This window comes from Anabrus simplex, chromosome 4 (genome assembly GCF_040414725.1).
Source record: "Anabrus simplex isolate iqAnaSimp1 chromosome 4, ASM4041472v1, whole genome shotgun sequence".
NCBI lineage: Eukaryota > Metazoa > Arthropoda > Insecta > Orthoptera > Tettigoniidae > Anabrus > Anabrus simplex.
The window spans coordinates 159,259,873-159,278,337 of record NC_090268.1 but is presented as its reverse complement, the minus strand read 5'-3'; positions in this window follow the sequence as shown (position 1 = coordinate 159,278,337).

The following is an 18,465-nucleotide window of genomic DNA, read 5'->3' as shown; positions in this document are numbered from 1 at the left end:
ACGACAGGCAGGGGATACCGCGGGTGTATTCTACATGTGCGTCCCCCACCCGCAGGGGGTAGTGTGTTTGGTCCGCGAGAGGTATTTTATTTCCCTCAAGTCCGCCGGCAAGCCGGTTAGGACGCCCCTATCCGCCACCTGGGACGCGCCACGTGGGAGTATCACCTCTCCCCCTGCTACGCCATCGTAGTAGGTTCGTGGAAAGTTATGATGATGATGCTTGTTGTTCAAAGGGGCCTAACATCGAGGTCATCGGCCCCTAATGGTACGAAATGAAATAACAAAAAATTCAGATTCATCCACTGACCAAAATGAAATAAAAAATGTCATGAAGAATGAATGGATAGACATGAACCCTACAAAAAAACAAACAAACAAAAACAGTGGATCAGACACAAAAAAAAGATCGTGAATAATAGTATTACTGACCAAGGGACCACTTACAAAGGACAATGATGCTTGACGTCAATAGGGGTGCAAAATCCACGACTAAGGCCCCACAGAATGGTACATGCCGCGAGTAAAGTAGAACCCAGGTATTTGTCATTTTGGGGCACTAATCAAAAGTCGCGAACACTCACGGTGTTCCACACAAGATGGTACTACTCACAAGTATTGTACTTCGTACAGGTAACGCAGACCTATGGTGTTTCGCACACAACATGGCGCCACTTACAGCCAACGCAAACCGATGAGTTTCCTCACCTAGGTGTACTAGTCACGGGTGCCGGTCCCACGGGCCCCGTGGTTTTCTTCACATAGTGGATACTAATCACAGGCAACGCAGACTTACGGTGTCGCTCATATAGTGGTACAACTAACAGGCTACGCCCAGACCCGCGGTGTTGCCCACATGGGTACAACGCACGGGTACTGGATCCACCAGGCCAGGCTTTTTACTGCAACTAATTACAAACCTATTTCGTACCAAGTTAGTGATACTACTCGCAAGTACATCCAACCCATGGTGTTCCCCGCATGATGGTACGAATCAAGAGTAGTTTCATTGTTCTGATTCAATCATCCCTTGGTCGCCCCTTGTAGTCGCATCTTACGACAGGCAGGGGATACCTCGGGTGTATTCTACATGTGCGTCCTCCACCCGCAGGAGATAGTGTGTTTGGTCCGCGAGAGGTATTTTATTTCCCTCAAGTCCGCCGGCAAGCCGGTTAGGACCCCCTATCCGCCACTTGGGACGCGCCACGTGGGAGTATCACCTCTCCCCCTGCTACGCCTACGCAGCAGGTTCGTGGTCGAAGAAGTGATACAGAAAAATCCTTTGTTTTGAAATTGGAAAGTGTAAAATTCAACGGTTTTATTAACGCCCATGTTTGTCCTACTTCTTAGAACTCATTTAACTGCCTTTACACCCACAACCATCTGGTAACTCTATATAAAAGTTTGTTGATGATGATGATGCTTGTAGTTTAAAGGGGCCTAACATCGCGGTCATCGCACCTAAGGTACGAAACGAAATGACAACAAAAAGTTCAAAATTATCCACTGACCAAAATAAGAAAAGTGTCATGAAGAATTAACGGATGGACATGAACCCTAAAAAACAACAAAAAGTACAAAATACAAGCAAACAAAAAACAGTGGATTCGACTAAAAAACAAATAATAGTATGACTGACCAAGGGACCAATTATAAAGCACAACCCTGAATCGAGGATGCTTGATGTCTAAAGGGGTCCAAAATCCAGGTATAAGGCTCCTCAGAATGGTGGTGGTGATGATGATTGTTGTTTAAAGGGGCCTAACATCGAGGTCATCGGCCCCTAATGGTACGAAATGAAATAACAAAAGGTTCAAATTAATCCAATGACCAAAATAAAAAAAGTCATGAAGAATGAATTGATGGACATGAACCCTACAAAAAACAAACAAACAAAAACAGTGGATCAGACACAAAAAAAGATCGTGAATAATAGTATTACTGACCAAGGAACCACTCATAAAGCACAATAATGCTTGATGTCTACAGGGGAGCGAAATCCACGACTAAGGCCCCACAGAATGGCACTTGTCGCGAGTAAAGTAGAACCATGGTATCTGTCATGTTGGGGTACTAATCACAAGTAGCGAAGACTCACGGTGTTCCACACAAGATGGTACTACTCTCAAGTATTGTACTTCGTACAGGGAACGCAGACCTATGGTGTTCCACACACACAATGGCGCCACTCATAGCCAACGCAAACCGATGAGTTTGCTCACCTAGGGGTACTAGTCACGGGTGCCGGTCCCACGGGCCCCGTGGTGTTCATTACATAGAGAGTACTCATCACAGGCAACGCAGACCCACGGTGCCGCTCATATAGTGGTACAACTAACAGGCTACGCCCAGACCCGTGGTGTTGCTCACATGGGTACGACGCACGGGTATTGGAAACCCACCCAGCCAGCCTCTTTACTGCCACTAATCACAAACCTATTTCGTGACGGTGATGATGATGATGATGATGATGATGTTTGTTGTTTTAAGGGGCCTAACATCGAAGGTCATCAGCTCCTAATGGAAAGTGATGGACGACATGATATATGATATTTAAAATTTTTAAAAATTTATCCACTGACAAGAGTTAAAAAATATGGTGATGAAAAAATGAGTATGAGATTAAAACAGCTGTGGATCTAAGTCGCAATGCCTTATTTTCTAATAAAATAAAATACAGGGAGAAAAGGTATAAGGCATTGCCTGGTAGTGCATTTATATATATATATACATACTTCATTTACATTAGACGTTAAAATAACACATTAAAATACGCAACACAAACTAAAATGAAGTCAATGGGATAAAAGCGCAATTGTAACAAATACTCGAGGACAAAGGACTTCACTAGACACGATAAAACAGACCACTATCCCTCATAAAGCGGATGACGAGGTCTGCTGACAGCTCGTCATCTTGCAAGATAAGGGAGATGGTACCCGGAAGGTTAAGACTACGGCGAAGATCGACCAGGTCCATACGCTCCGTAAGGATGTGTACCACGGTAAGATGGTCGCCGCAGGTACACACCGAAGGGGGTTCTCCTTTCAAAAGATGCGAGTGAGTTACGATACCGTGGCCGATCCGAAGACGACATAATACCACGGCTTCCCTCCGCGAAGCCCGAAGGGAAGTCCACCAGACCTTCGTAGTTCCTTTTATCGCTCGCAGCTTATTGGGAATTGGAATGGCCTGCCACTCCATCTCCCAATGAGACATGACCAGATGTATCAGCTGAGAGCGAGTATCACTTGCTGGAACCTTGAAAGGCAACGGGGGCAGTGTAACTGCCTCCTTGGCAGCCTGATCTGCTAACTCGTTTCCCTCGATCCCCATGTGGCTTGGGAGCCACAGAAACGTAATTCTGGTGCCGGCATCCGAACACCCGGCCATCAGGTCCTGGATCCGCTGCACCAGGGGGAAACAGGTATCAATAGACTGGAGTGAACTCACGGAGTCAGTACACACAAGAAAGTGTCGGCGTTCATTGTACAGTGCGTAACGCAAAGCTCTACAAATAGCATAGAGCTATGCTGTGTACACACTACAGGTTTCCGAGAGAGCAAAACGAAACCTATCATTGCCAACAACGATTGCACAGCCCACCTTCGTATCTGTCATTGAACCATCCGTGTAGACGACGACTGAACCTGGGTCGCGGCCAACAATGGTCAAGAAGAGCCTCCGATAAATTGAAGGGTCCGTGTTTTCCTTTGGGCCAGTGTGTAGGATTATTTCAGGTCGCCGTACTACCCACGGAGGTACCCCGCTTGGTTGTCTGACAAGGCAAGGAACCGAAGGTACGTCAAACAACCTGTAACTGCTATCCAAGCGTATTCCAACCGGCCGCTTTGCTCGGGGACGAGCGGCGTACAGCAAACGGTTTCCATTGTTGAATACGCAAGGATAGCTAGGATGAAGTGCCATCTGTCGCAAATTTGCAGCATACAAAAAAAGCATCTGCTGGCGCCTCAGGTGTAAAGGCAGCCCACCAGACTTACCGAGCAGGAACTATGGGTCTTGTACGAAAGGCTCCCGTCGCCAGCCGAACCCCGCTGTGGTGGATGCTGTTTAGCTTCGCAAGAACGCTTGGTCTTGCAGAGCCATATGCTGCACTGCCGTAGTCTAGGCAAGATAAAATATGTGTCCTATAGAATCGTAGGAACACCGCGCGGTCAGCTCCCCAAGAAGTGATTCTAAGAAACTTCATGATATTAAGCATCTTAGCACAGTGCACTTTCAACTGCCGCACATTTGGCTCCCACGATAATTTACTATCGAAAAGGAGCCCAAGAAATCGTTAAGTGACAACAACTGGCAGAACGACATTTCCTAAATAGTGCTCGGGATGAGGGTGAAGAGTACGTTGACGACAAAAGTGGACAACAGAGGTCTTTGCGGCAGAAAATCGAAAGCCATGTTGTAAGGTCCACTGCTCAACCCTCCTAATAGCCTGCTGTAACTATTGCTCTGCGACTGCCATACTGCACGAGCTGTAGTGCAGAGCGAAGTCGTCCACATATAGGGACATATAGCGACAATACCGTTTATGGCAATCGCGAGCAGAGTGACACTAAGGACCGATCCCTGTGGGACTCCATTTTCTTGAACGTGGTATTGCGAATATGTCCTCCCCACTCGGACACAGAATAGACGGAGGGACAAAAAATTCGCAATAAATACCTCGGAACCTCCAGTGATGCAGGACTGAAAGGATACCATATCGCAATGTGGTGTCGTAGGCCTTCTCCAAGTCAAAGAAAACAGCTACCAAGTGCTGTTTGCGGAGAAACGCATCCTGGATCAAGCTCTCCAGGCGTACCAAGTGGTCAGTGGTGGTTCAAGCGGCTCGAAAACCACATTGGTACTCTGACAAGAGTCTTTGTTTCTCCAGACACGGCACGTGTCGGCGATTTACATCCTCTCAAATAACTTACACAGGCAGCTTGTAAAACAAATTTTCTGTAGCTTCCTGCATACTTAGGATCTTTGTCAGGCTTGAGGACAGGAATGACTATGCCCTCTCGCCACTAGACGGAAAATCACCCTTTTTCCAGATTCGGTTGAACACACGAAGGAGATATAGTAAACTATCATCACTAAGGTGTTTCAACATCTGGTTATGGGTGTTGTCCGGTCCAGGAGACGTGTCCTTGCAAAGCGCTAAGGCGCTGCGGAGTTCCCACTCCGTAAAGGGCACGTTGTATTTCTCTGAAGCTTGGGTGGCAAAACTAAGGTGATGACGTTCTGTCTCCCGCTTCAGAGCAAGGAAATTGGGATGGTAATTCCCGGACCCAGATACATCCGCGAAATGACTAGCTAGATTGTTAGCAGTTCCGATCCCGAGGAGAATGAAAACCGGAGCAGTTAGTGCACTTGTATGAAGATGTGCACTCCTCCGCGCCGTGAGCTACTCGTCCACATGTACCACATACAGCCTGATTCGAACAGCGAGATACCATATGTCCAAATCGCTGGCATTGATAGCATCGCATAGGAGGCGGGATGTACGGCCTCACATCGCAAGAAACGATAAGTTGTTACCTTGACTTTCTCTGGTAACACTGATAACTTGAAAGAGACAATGAAGGCACCAGTGGCAACGTCTTCACCGTTGACCTTGCGCGTAATGCGCCGGACGTGTGTCACACCACGGTTCTTCATGTCTTCCATCAACTCGTCGTCAGTGTTCAAAATATGGTCGCGGTAAAAGATGACTCCGCGAACCAGGTTCAAGCACTTATGCTCCTCCACTTTCACGGGGATTTCGCCAAAGTGCTCGCACTTAAGCAACTGGTCAGCTTGCAGTGCTGTACGAGTCTTTAGAAGCAAACTAACGTTCCGCATTTTCTTAAGTTCCTCCAGTTCGCCATAGACGCCTTCGATGTGCCTACTAAACAGGATCGACTTCACCAGCTTAAAATCGTGCCCATCGGTTCTGGTAGCGACCAGAAACCTAGGGAAGCTGGATCCCATTCCTTCACGTCGCGCATGTTCCCAGGGAGTTGAACCTCTCAGGGAAGCAAAAGTTAAAGACTTAGGTGGAGGACCACCTTGAGAGAGCCGACTTCGTTTGGAAGCCATGCCCGATAGCTTCCTCCCCGAATGCCACCCACTCCGATCAGGGGTCTCTGTAGCCGAACCAAGCAGCCAAGGCAATACCCACCTGGTCACAGCAGGTACTGCCCGTGGTCCGATGTTGGACGATGCCTAATACGGGATGACTGAGGCAATGAGCACTAAGACTCCCTTCCTCCAGTCACCCGCAATAGCATGTACCCCGTAGCGTGTACAGAGCACTAAATATAGAGAAAAAAATTTTAAAAATGTATAATAATATGACCTTCTGGCATTCGGCTGTGCGTTGTCAGGCGGATACTACTGCCCGGGTACATGACACTCCCACCCGCCGCGTCCTGGGTGGTTGCTGGCACGGGCTTTCGAGCGTAGTCGCACAAATAGGAGCTCCATCGCCAAGCAGCACGCACATCAAAATTTCGAATGGTCTACATCTGACCCTCGGAAAAATAATAAAAAATAAAGAGGGGACCATGGCCACATGACCCTTTAAGTCGCCTTCTACAACAGGCAGGGATTACCTATGGATGTATTCAGCCTCTCCCATCCACAGGAGGTCCATCACATTATACCAAACCGCAATCCATGTCCGCGCCAAGGTCGCCCCTTTTTGTCGCCTCTTACGACAGGCAGAGGATACCGCGGGTGTATTCTACATGTGCGTCCCCCACCCGCAGGGGGTAGTGTGTTTGGTCCGCGAGAGGTATTTTATTTCCCTCAAGTCCGCCGGCAAGCCGGTTAGGACCCCGCTATGCGCCACCTGGGACGCGCCACGTGGGAATACCACCTCTCCCCCTGCTACGCCATCGTAGTTGGTTCGTGGCCTCGCATATGGTACGAATCAACAGTAGTTTCAGGGTACTAATTCAACCATCCCTTGGTCGCCCCTTTTAGTCGCCTCCCACGACAGCCAGGGGATACCGTGGGTGTATTATTCGTCTCGTCCCCCACCCACAGGGGGTAAAGAGAGAGAACAAAGGAGAAAGAAGTGATCCGTCACTTCGAAAAATGATTATGCTGATTATGATGATGATGCTTGTTGTTTTAAGGGCCTAACATCGAGGTCATCGGCCGCTGATGGTACGAAATGAGACGAAATACAAGGACTTCGAAAAATGAAGTAACGGACGAAGAAAGGCAAGGGCCACGACGGGCGTGAAAATGAAAGACTCCCTAGGCCTCGAATGCTCTAATACCGTCGGGGTCGGAAAAGAACAAGAGTTGACCAAGGGAGGTCGGATAGGATGGACGAATGTGAGGAGCCTCGCACAAGTAAGTGGAAGCAATGTCAAGACGCAGCTAAGGGCCCCGTGGTCGCTAATCCACACTCCCAAGTTGAGAGCCCCTTGGGCCCCTTTTAGTCGCCTCTTACGACAGGCAGGGATTACCGCGGGTGTATTCTACATGTGCGTCCCCCACCCGCAAGGGGTAGTGTGTTTGGTCCGCGAGAGGTGGTCGACAATGAAGAAGCACATGAAGAAAGACTTAGGCTAGCGCCCATATAGGCCTACGCCCGTCCTGGAATTATCGAATGCTGACATGGACCGGAGAATGGAGGGATGTGAGGCACTTTTTCAGATGGTCGACACAACACCAAAATGAGGCAAAGTGCTGTTTTCCGATGAGTGTGCTATTTACAAGAGCTCTCGGGAACGAAATGTGGTCTTCTGGAGCAAGACAAATCCACACTTTTATGAAGAGTTGGAAAATAACTCGCCGCGTGTCATGCTACGGGCAGCTATGGACAGCAGACGCTTGTTTAGGCCGTTCTTTTTCGACGGTGCTGTGAATCAGCACAGTTATCTGAACATGTTGCAGGACTGGATCTTCCTATCTTGGAGGAGCACGGAATTAAAGAGACATGTTGGTTCCAGCATAATAGGGCAGCTGCCCACTTTGTCATCGCAGTGCGCGGATGTCTTAATGAAGATCTTCCAGGGCGATGGATATGATGATGATGATGATGATGACGATGATGCTTGTTGTTTTAAAGGGCCTAACATCGAAGGTCATCGGCCCCTAATTGAACGAAAAGAATGACATGAGACATGAAGTTAAAATTTTAAAAAGTATCCACTGACTAGAGTTAAAAATGTATGGTGATGAAGAAAAATGAGGGTGAGATTAAAACATTCAGTGGATCTAATACGCAATGCCTTATGTTCTATTAAAATAAGAGAAAATACAGGAAAACGAAGGAATAAGGCTTTGCCCAGTAGTACAGATATTAACACATAATTTACGTTAGACGTTAAAATAACACATCAAAATGCGCAACACAAACTAAATGAAGTCAATGAGATAAAAGCGCAACTGACATAAACAACACTAGGACAAAGGACATCATCACACACGATAAAACAGACCGCTATCCCTCATAAAGCGGATGACGAGGTCTGCTGACTGCTCGTTATCTCGCAAGATAAGGGAGATTGTACTCGGAAGGTTAAGACTATGGCGCAGATCGACCAGGTCCACACACTCCGTAAGGATGTGTACCACGGTAAGATGGTCGCCGCAGGCACACACCGGAGGGGGTTCTCCTTTCAGTAGATGGGAGTGCGTCAAGATACCGTGGCCGATCCGAAGGCGACATAATACCACGGCTTCCCTCCGCGAAGCCCGAAGGGAAGTCCTCCATACCTTCGTTGTTCCTTTTATCGCTCTCAGTTTATTGGGAAGTGGGATGGCCTGCCACTCCATCTCCCAATGAGACATAACCAGATGTCTCAGCTGAGAGCGAATATCACTTGCTGGAACCTTGAAAGGCAACGGGGGCAGTGTAACTGCCTCCTTGGCAGCCTGATCTGCTAACTCGTTTCCCTCTATGCCCATGTGGCTGGGGAGCCACACAAACGTAATTCTGGTGCCGGCATCCGAACACCCGGCCAGCAGGTCCTGGATCCGCTGCACCAGAGGGTGCCGAGGGAAACAGGTATCAATAGACTGGAGCGAACTCAAGGAGTCAGTACACACGAGAAAGTGTCGGCGTTCATTGTACAGTGCGTACCGCAGAGCTCCACAGATAGCATAAAGCTCCGCTGTGTACACACTACAGGTTTCCGGGAGAGCAAAAAGAAACCCTTCATTTCCGACAACGAACGCACAGCCCATCTTCGTATCTGTCCTTGAACCATCCGTGTAAACGACGACTGAACCTGGATAGCGGCCAACAACGGACAGGTAAAGCATCCGATAAATCGAAGGGTCCGTATCTCCTTTCGGGCCAGTGTGCAAATCCAGGATGATTTCAGGTCGTCGTACAACCCACGGAGGTACCCCACTTGGTTGTCTGACAAGGCAAGGAACCGAAGGTACGTCAAACAATTCATAACTGCTATCCAAGCGTATCCCAACCGGCCGCGTCGCACGAGGATAAGCAGCGTACAACAAACGGTTGCCATTGTTGAACACGCAGGGATTGCTCGGATGAAGTGGCATCTGTCGCAAATTTGCAGCATACGTAAGTAGTAGTTGCTGGCGCCTCAGGTGTAAAGGCGGCACACCAGACTCAGCGAGCAGGCTAGCGATGGGGCTTGTACGAAAAGCTCCCGTCGCCAACCTAACCCCGCTGTGGTGGATACTGTTCAGCTTCGCAAGAACGCTTGGTCTTGCGGAGCCATATGCTGCACTGCCGTAGTCTAACCGGGATAAAATGTGTGCCCGATAGAATCGCAGGAGCACCACGCGGTCACCTCCCCAATTAGTGCTGCTAAGATACTTCAAGAGGTTACGCCTCTTGGTGCATTGCACTTTTAGCTGCCGCACGTGTGGCTCCCACGATAATTTACTGTCAAAAAGGAGCAAAGAAATCGGTAGGTGGCAACAACTGGAAGAACGATATTTCCTAGATAAAGCTCAGGATGTGGGTGAAGAGTACGTTGACGACAGAAGTGGACAACGGAGGTCTTTGCGGCAGAAAACCGAAGCCATGTTCTAAGGTCCACTTCTCCATCCTCCTAATAGCTTGCTGTAATTGTCGCTCTGCGACTGCCACACTGCACGACCTATAGTGCAGAGCAAAGTCGTCCACATATAGCGACGGTATTACTGCTGGACCAGCAGCAGCGACAATACCGTTTATGACAATCGCGAACAGAGTGACACTAAGGACCAATCGCTGTGGGACCCCATTTTCTTGAACGTGGTATTGCGAATATGTCCTCCCCACTCGGACACGGAATAGACGGAGGGACAAAAAATTCGCAATAAAAACCGACAATTGACCTCGGAATCTCCATTGATGCAGGACTGAAAGGATGCCATATCGCCATGCGCCGGACGTGTGTCACACCACGGTTCTTCATGTCTTCCATCAACTCGTCGTCAGTGTTCAAAATAAGGTCGGGGTGAAAGATGACTCCGCGAACCAGATTCAAGGACTTATGCTCCTCCACTTTGACGAGGATTTCGCCAAAGTGGTCGCACTTAAGCATGATGATGTTGATGATGATGATGCTTGTTGTTTAAAGGGGCCTACCATCGAGGTCATCGGCCCCCTAATGGTACGAAATGAAATAACAAAAGTTTCAAATTAATCCACTGACCAAAATAAAATAAAAATGTCATGGAGAATGTTTTTTGTAGGGTTCATGTCCATCCATTCAAACAGACAAACAAAAACAGTGGATGAAACTCAAAAAGATCGTATATAATAGCATTACTGACCAAGGGACCACTCATAAAGCACAATGATGCTTGATGTCTACTGGGGAGCAAAATCCACGACTAAGGCCCCACAGAATGGTACATATCGTGAGTAAAGTAGAACCATGGTATCTGTCATGTTGGGGTACTAATCAAAAGTAGCGAAGACTCTCGGTGTTCCTTACAAGATGGTACAACTCTCAAGTATTGTACTTCGTACAGGGAACGCAGACCTATGGTGTTTCACACACAATGGCGCCACCCACAGCCAACGCAAAACGATGAGTTTGCTCACTTAGGGGTACTAGTCACGGGTGCCGGTTCCACGGGCCCCGTGGTGGTCCTCACATAGGGAGTACTAATCACAGGCAACGCAGACCCACGGTGCCGCTCATATAGTGGTACAACTCACAGGCTACGCCCAGACCCGCGGTGTTGCTCACATGGGTACGACGCACGGGTACTGGAAACCCACAGACCAGGCTCTTTGCTGCTACTTATCACAAACCTATTTCGTACCTAATATAGTGGTACTACTCGCAAGTACAGGCAACCCATGGTGTTCCCCGCGTGATGGTACGAATCAAAATTAGTGTCATGGTCCTAATTTAATCATTCCTTGGTCGCCCCTTTTAGTCGCCTCTCACGACAGGCAGGGGATACCGTGGGTGTATTATACGCCTGCGTCCCCCACCCACAGGGGGTAAAGAGAGAGAACAAAGAAGAAAGAAGGGATCCGTCACATCGAAAAATGACGTAACGGACGAAGAAAGGCAAGAGACACGACGGGCGTGAAAATGAAAGACTCCCTAGGCCTCGAATGCTCTAATACCGTCGGGGTCGGAAAAGAACAAGAGTTGACCAAGGGAGGTCGGATAGGATAGACGAAAGTGAGGAACCTGGCACAAGTAAGTGGAAGCAATGCCAAGGCGCAGCTAAGGGCCCCGAGGTCACTAATCCACACTCCCGAGTTGAGAGCCCCTTGGGCCCCTTTTAGTCGCCTCTTACGACAGGCAGGGGATACCGCGGGTGTATTCTACATGTGCGTCCCCCACCCGCAAGGGGTAGTGTGTTTGGTCCGCGATAGGTATTTTATTTGCGCTAAGCCGCCGGCAAGCCGGTTATGACTCCTCTATCCGCCACCTGGGACGCGCCACGTGGGAGTATCACCTCTCCCCAGGTTTCTGGCTTAAGGAACTCTATCTATCCAACAAACGTGAAACTACTACTGCAAGTAGTTGGGACATTAATCAGAAGATGTCACTACTGCATAATTGAGAAGTTTGTCATATCTATGTTTCCTAAACTGATTGGATTTATTTGGTTTGTTTTCGCTGTACATCAAGAAGTTTGGACATTTCTGCATACATGTCTTTACCAAAAATTGCAAGGTAAAGGAAGTGGTTAATGAAAGAAATTTTGTGTTTGTGGATTTTCTCTAGTAAAATAACTTTCATTTATTTTTTGTATATATTTCAAAGTTTGCAACACTTCCTTCTCATTTACGCCAGTTTTGAATCTGGCCAATAGGAATTTTCTGTAATTATCTTTCAGCCTATCACAGGCTTCATGTTTGTTCTTTGGGTGTAACTTTTGATTCTGCCAAAAAAAATCTAGAGGGTGTATCCGGATCAGTCCAGAACACTCTAGAACCGTCCTCTCGTGTTTATAAGCTGCGGCTTTTCTGGCTACATTGACTCATTGATCGTCGTCTTTCTGAGAGAGAGAGAGAGAGAGAGAGAGAGAGAGAGAGAGAGAGAGTGTGTGTGTGTGTAAGACAGGAGGCGTGGCACCTCATTCTACGGCAGGCAGAACAACAGCCAGGTAATGACCGCCAGACTTATTTTTCTGTAGCTACCTCCGCAGACTTACACGAGGGGAAAGTTCAGATTTCTATGTAACCTGTTTCCTAAAATGTAAGTTTCCTTTCGGCTAATGTAAAATTTCATAAAGTCTTTAACTGCAATTCGGGGATAGAGAATGCGTTACCCTCTCGAGCTCCCCTTCAACTTGGTTTGAGGTGACTACGACTTTGTAACTGTTTTTTCTTCTTTCCTGGTAAGGCATTAAAATAACTTTCGAGTCACCTCAGTACCTTGGGATTAGCCTCTGCACCATCGGGCCTAGAGCCCAAGTAGCGTTTTATATGTAATGTTCTAGGAGTGCAAGCGTACGCCTCCATTCATTTTGTGTTCAGGCCGGTAATCTAACCTGTTCTTTTTCCACGAAGGCCCAGTGTTTGGGTGATAGATACCCCTGTGTAAAAGTAATTGCAGTTGTAAATTGTGCCTAGAGAGGCCAGAGATTGTAAGATTTTGAAGTAATGTTGCCTTCAGTAGGATGTAAGAAGATTGTTAAAGTTGGAGAGCATGTAAGCTCTTTTCTGTGTTCTCTAAATTCAACTGCAATATTGAGGTGCGCCTATGGAAGGCTCTAAAGTTGTTGGAGCAAAGTGCTCTTAAATTAGAACATTCCGGTTCTTGTCTAAAAATTGAGATTTTGCAGAATATTTGTAAACTGGATATGGTATCTCAGAATTTGTAAACTAAGGACTTAAAGCCCTAAATCTGTAAAATTCCCTAATCCTGAATTTTCCTATTCTTGTTTAATGATTGCTATTTGTACCTGTCATGTTGTTTTGTTCACTCAGTAGATATTGTTAAGTTTGAAATTCTAAAAGAAATATAACCTTTATTTAATGTTTTAATTCAATTTCTGATATCGTAGTTAGACCCATTCAAGCCCACATCTTCTTTCACCTCTCTGCGTTCCACAGATACCCCGGAACAAATTTAACCTGTACTTTTTCCACGAAAGCCCAGTAGTTTGGGTAATGGATACCCGTGTGTAAAAATTGTTTAGAGTGTAAACTGTGCCTAGAGAGGCCAGAAACTGTAATGTTTTTTGTAATTTTGCCTTAAGCGGGCAGTAAGAAAATGGGTAAAGTGGAAGAGCATGTAAGCTCTTTTCTGTGATTTCTAATTCAACTGTAATATTGAGGGGTGCCTCTAGAAGGCTGTAAATTTCTTGGAGCAAGGTGCCCTTGTTTTGGGAGATTTCTCCTTGTCTATGTAAACTCTAATTGGCGATATTGTAAAGTGGAAATTAGGGGCTTGAAGCCCAAGCCTGTTAAATTCTCTAATCTTGGGTTTTCCCCTTCTTGTTATTTTACCTGATCTTTCTTGCCTTCACCTAGTGAAGAAGCTTGTTAAATAGGAAATTTGAAAAGAAATATAACCTTTAATTTAAAGTTTTAATTTAATTTTTGATATCGTAGTTCGACCCATTCAACACCAGCACCTTCTTGCACCTCTCTCTGCGATCCTAACAAAACTACTGCGATGTTAATAACAAGAAAAAGAAAAGTGAAGAAACCAAAGATCAGTTTGAACTCAAAACAATTAACATTTGCAGACAAAATATCTTACTTGGGAGTCATAATAGACAGTAAATTAACATTTCGAGCTCATTTTCAGTGCTTGGCTGAAAAGGCTGGTAAATTCTTTTAAGGATTATCTATTGCTTGTAAACCATCTTGGAGTCTGAATTCAGATATCTTACGCATATCTTATCGTTTGAACCAATGATATTATATTGTGCTTCAGCATATCAAAATGTCCTGGAGAAGAAATGGGCTCAATGTAAATTTGCACAAATTCAGAGATGATTTATACTCAGAATAATACGAGGTTATAGAACAATATCCACAGATGCTGCTCTTATTATAGCTGCCATCAGAAAGCCATAGCCAAAGCTGAATTGACTAACATTAAGAAAGCAAGACAGTGCAATAAGGTAATACAAGAATATGATATTGAGCAAAAAGTAAATATCGTTGAGTGTGGTCATCCAGCATATCATTATGATTATGTTATCACTGAATGATTTCTCTCACATGAGGTACAAGTTTACACAGACGGCTCAAGAACACTCAAAGAGGATTGTACTAATCGAGTAGGAAGTGCCTTGATTGTGTATAAAGATGAAGCAGAAATGTATTTTAAGACCATGAAACTTTCCTCCCAGTGTTCCATTTTTCAAGCAGAACTTCTTGGTATAAAATATGCAGTTCAGTTGATAAAAGAAAGAAAGTTTAGTGCATATATACATAGTGACTCGCAAGCAGCTCTGAAATCTTTTTTTTAATGAATAAGGGGCCTAACATCGAAGGTCATCGGCCCCTAATGGTACGAAATGAAAGAACAAAAATTACAAAGGCATCCACTGACCAAAATAAAAATAAAAAATGTCATGAAGAATGAATGGATGGACAGGAACCCAACAAAACACAAAACAAACAAACAAAAAAAACCAGTGGATCGGATTCAATAGAGAACGAAAATAACATTATTACCGACCAAGGAACCACTTATAAAGCACAATGATGCTTGGTGTCTAAAGGGGGTGCAAAATCTACGTCTAAGGCCCCACAGAATGGTACATGTCGCGAGTTAAATAGAACCATGGTATGTGTCATGTTGGGGTATTAATCAGAAGTAGCGAAGACTCACGGTGTTCCACAAAAGATGGTACTACTCACAAGTATTGTACTTCGTACAGGTAACGCAGACCTATGGTGTTTCGCACACAATGGCGCCACTTACAACCAACGAAAACCGATGAGTTTCCTCACCTAGGTGTACTAGTCACGGGTGCCGGTCCCAAGGGCCCCGTGGTGTTCCGCACATAGTGAGTACTAATCACAGGCAACGCAGACCCACGGTGTCGCTCATATAGTGGTACAACTCACAGGCTACGCCCAGACCCGCGGTGTTGCCCACATGGGTATAACGCACGGGTACTGGAATCCACCCGGCCAGGCTTTTTACTGTAACGAATCACAAACATATTTCGTACCATGTTAGTGATACTACTCGCAAGTACATGCAACCCATGGCGCATGATGGTACGAATCAAGAGTAGTTTCATGGTTCTAATTCATTCATCCCTTGGTCGCCCCTTTTAGTCGCCTCTTACGACAGGCAGGGGATACCGTGGGTGTATTATTCGTCAGCCTCCCCCACCCACAGGGGGTGTGCGTTTGGTCCGCGAGAGGTATTTTATTTCCCTCAAGTCCGCCGGCAAGCCGGTTAGGACCCCCCTATCCGCCACCTGGGACGCGCCACGTGGGAGTATAACCTCTCCCCCTGCTACGCCTGCGTAGCAGGTTCGTGGGCTCTGAAATCTATAAGTAACAAATATAATTTAAATTCTTTGGCATGTAGCATTAGAACAGAGCTCTCACAGTATGGAAAACATATCTGTTTTAAGTGGGTTAAAGGGCACGAAGGTCTATCAGGTAATGAAATAGCAGATGAGCTTGCTAAACTTGCAGCATTTAGTGACAATGAAACTATATACAAAAGAGCCCCTATATCAAAAGTGAAACGTGAATTATATAAATTCACAATCAGTGAATGGTCAAAGCTGTGGAACTCGAGTAATAAGGGTGAAGTTACAAGAACATTTTTTTCCCCCACGGTACAAGACCGTTTGGACTGCAGTTTATTGAAACCAAACTTCACCAGCACTCAGTTTCTTTCGGGTCACGGAGAATTTAAATTTTATTTACATAAATTCAAAATTAGTAGTAATAACAGCTGTGTTTGTGGAGATGAAGAAACTGCAACTCAACTTATTTTTGACTGCCCATTCTTCAGCAAGCCTAGATATATTTTGGAACAACACAAATTGTTGTACAGTAATGTTAGTCAAACCTATTTTTAGGATATTTCACAAGATCTGTTGTTTGAATTTTTTAAGTTTATGAAGTCTATTTTAGAAAAAATTAAGAATAGTTTCCCTTTTCTCCCAGTTTAATTAATTTGTGTGTGTAATCACTCACTTAAAAATTTTGTATTATATGTTTGTACTATTTAAGGTAACTAGTTATAACCTACAACCCTAATACGCTAGACAAAGTAGGACTTTTTCATGGATAATAAATAAAATACGGTAACAATTATTATTGGTGATAATTGTATTTTCAGGGATTTGTTGTTTAGGTTAGTGTTTGAAAGGATCATAACGTTGTTATTTCTTTGATTACCTATTGATACGAGTGATAGTAGTACGAACAGGTTATTGGTGCGTTCAAGTTGTTTACTAGATTTTAATGAGTTAAATGATGATTTTAAGAGAATAATGGTAAATTGAGACATATATTATGAGGTCAGTGAATATGAGTGCCAAGAGAACAAAATTTCGTTAAATTTATTGACCAGAAGACTGATGAAGTAAATAATGAACGTATGTTTCGAATTAAGCCTTCAGCAACATGAATGTTGGTTTTATTTTTTATTTGTTGTAATTTAAAGAGTAATAATGCAGCCGACATGTTTGATTGTGATAAGAACTTAATGTTGTGAAGATCATAATCAACAAAAGTTAGGGATTTGGAATAGTTTCGATTAATTTGATTTTCAATTACTGCTAAACATCCACTTGTGTGGCTTTTTCCAATAGATTTTGCAATTTATATTTCGAATTTTGATAGTTATTAAACGCAACCTCCTACCAAGAAAAGAGATATTCTCGAATCTTTCATTAATAGGATAAGTTTATACCATGATGGTTTAGATATAGCAACTAGTTCACATGCATCTCCATACGTAAGTCAGATATTAAAGGAATAAACGGTGCGATATTGTGACCAGACTCGATGAACCTTCACGTCCCTTGAGTGGAATCTCTTGCATCTTCGCGTGACACCAGCCGAGGCATAATATTTTCAACTTGAACCCAGAAATTGAGATGCGCGAAAGGTCACAATATAAAGGAGGTAGAAAATGCAAGTGTCCAAACCTTGGTCCAGGAACATCTACGAGAGCAAATTACAGGTATTTTGAGAAAATAAGCTTTCTGAACATTTTGACAGGTCAAATGGATACCTCAGATACTTTGACATCAGAGGATGGTGAGGCAAGCAGCATGAGGATGTTACCTACAGATGACATCCTTTGACTGAAATGTTGGTGCAAAATTTGAACCAGAATTAGCTCTTAAATTATATGGAAGCAGATGAAGACACACTATTTTGTTCGTCTCTGATTAAAAAGATAAAAATGGTCCTTGACTCTAAACGTCTAAAACTCAAAATGTATATTTATAAACTAATTCTAGATAATCGATGATGATGCTTGTTGTTTAAAGGGGGCCTAACAAATTCTAGATAATCAAGAGAAATAATCCCCACCACTGCCATTTATATGTGTAATTAATGCTGTAACATTGTCATCTACAAGTTATCTCATACAAATATTTCCTCAGCTTCAATATTTAATTCCAATCCTGCACTATTAAATATTTTTCTTCTTACTATGCTTACCAGAATTATTCTACAGTTAGTACTGTATGCAGGTACAGACCCTCGTTGGAGGCAATTCTACCCAGGGAGTGGTGCTCATGCCTATGCGAGTCCCAGAGCACACTGACCCGGTGTGTAGTATATGACAAGGGTCGCACCTCGATGATGATGATGCTTGTAGTTTAAAGGGGCCTAACATCGAGGTCATCGGCCCCTAATGGTACGAAATGAAATGGCAACAAAAAATTCAAAATCATCCACTGACCAAAATTTCATGAAGAATGAACGGATGGACACGATCCCAAAAAACAATAAACAAAAAAACAGTGGATCCGACGCAAAAAAAGATCATAAATAATACTATTACTGACCAAGGGACCACTTATAAAGCATAATCCTGAATCGATGATGCTTGATGTCTAAAGGGGTCCAAAATC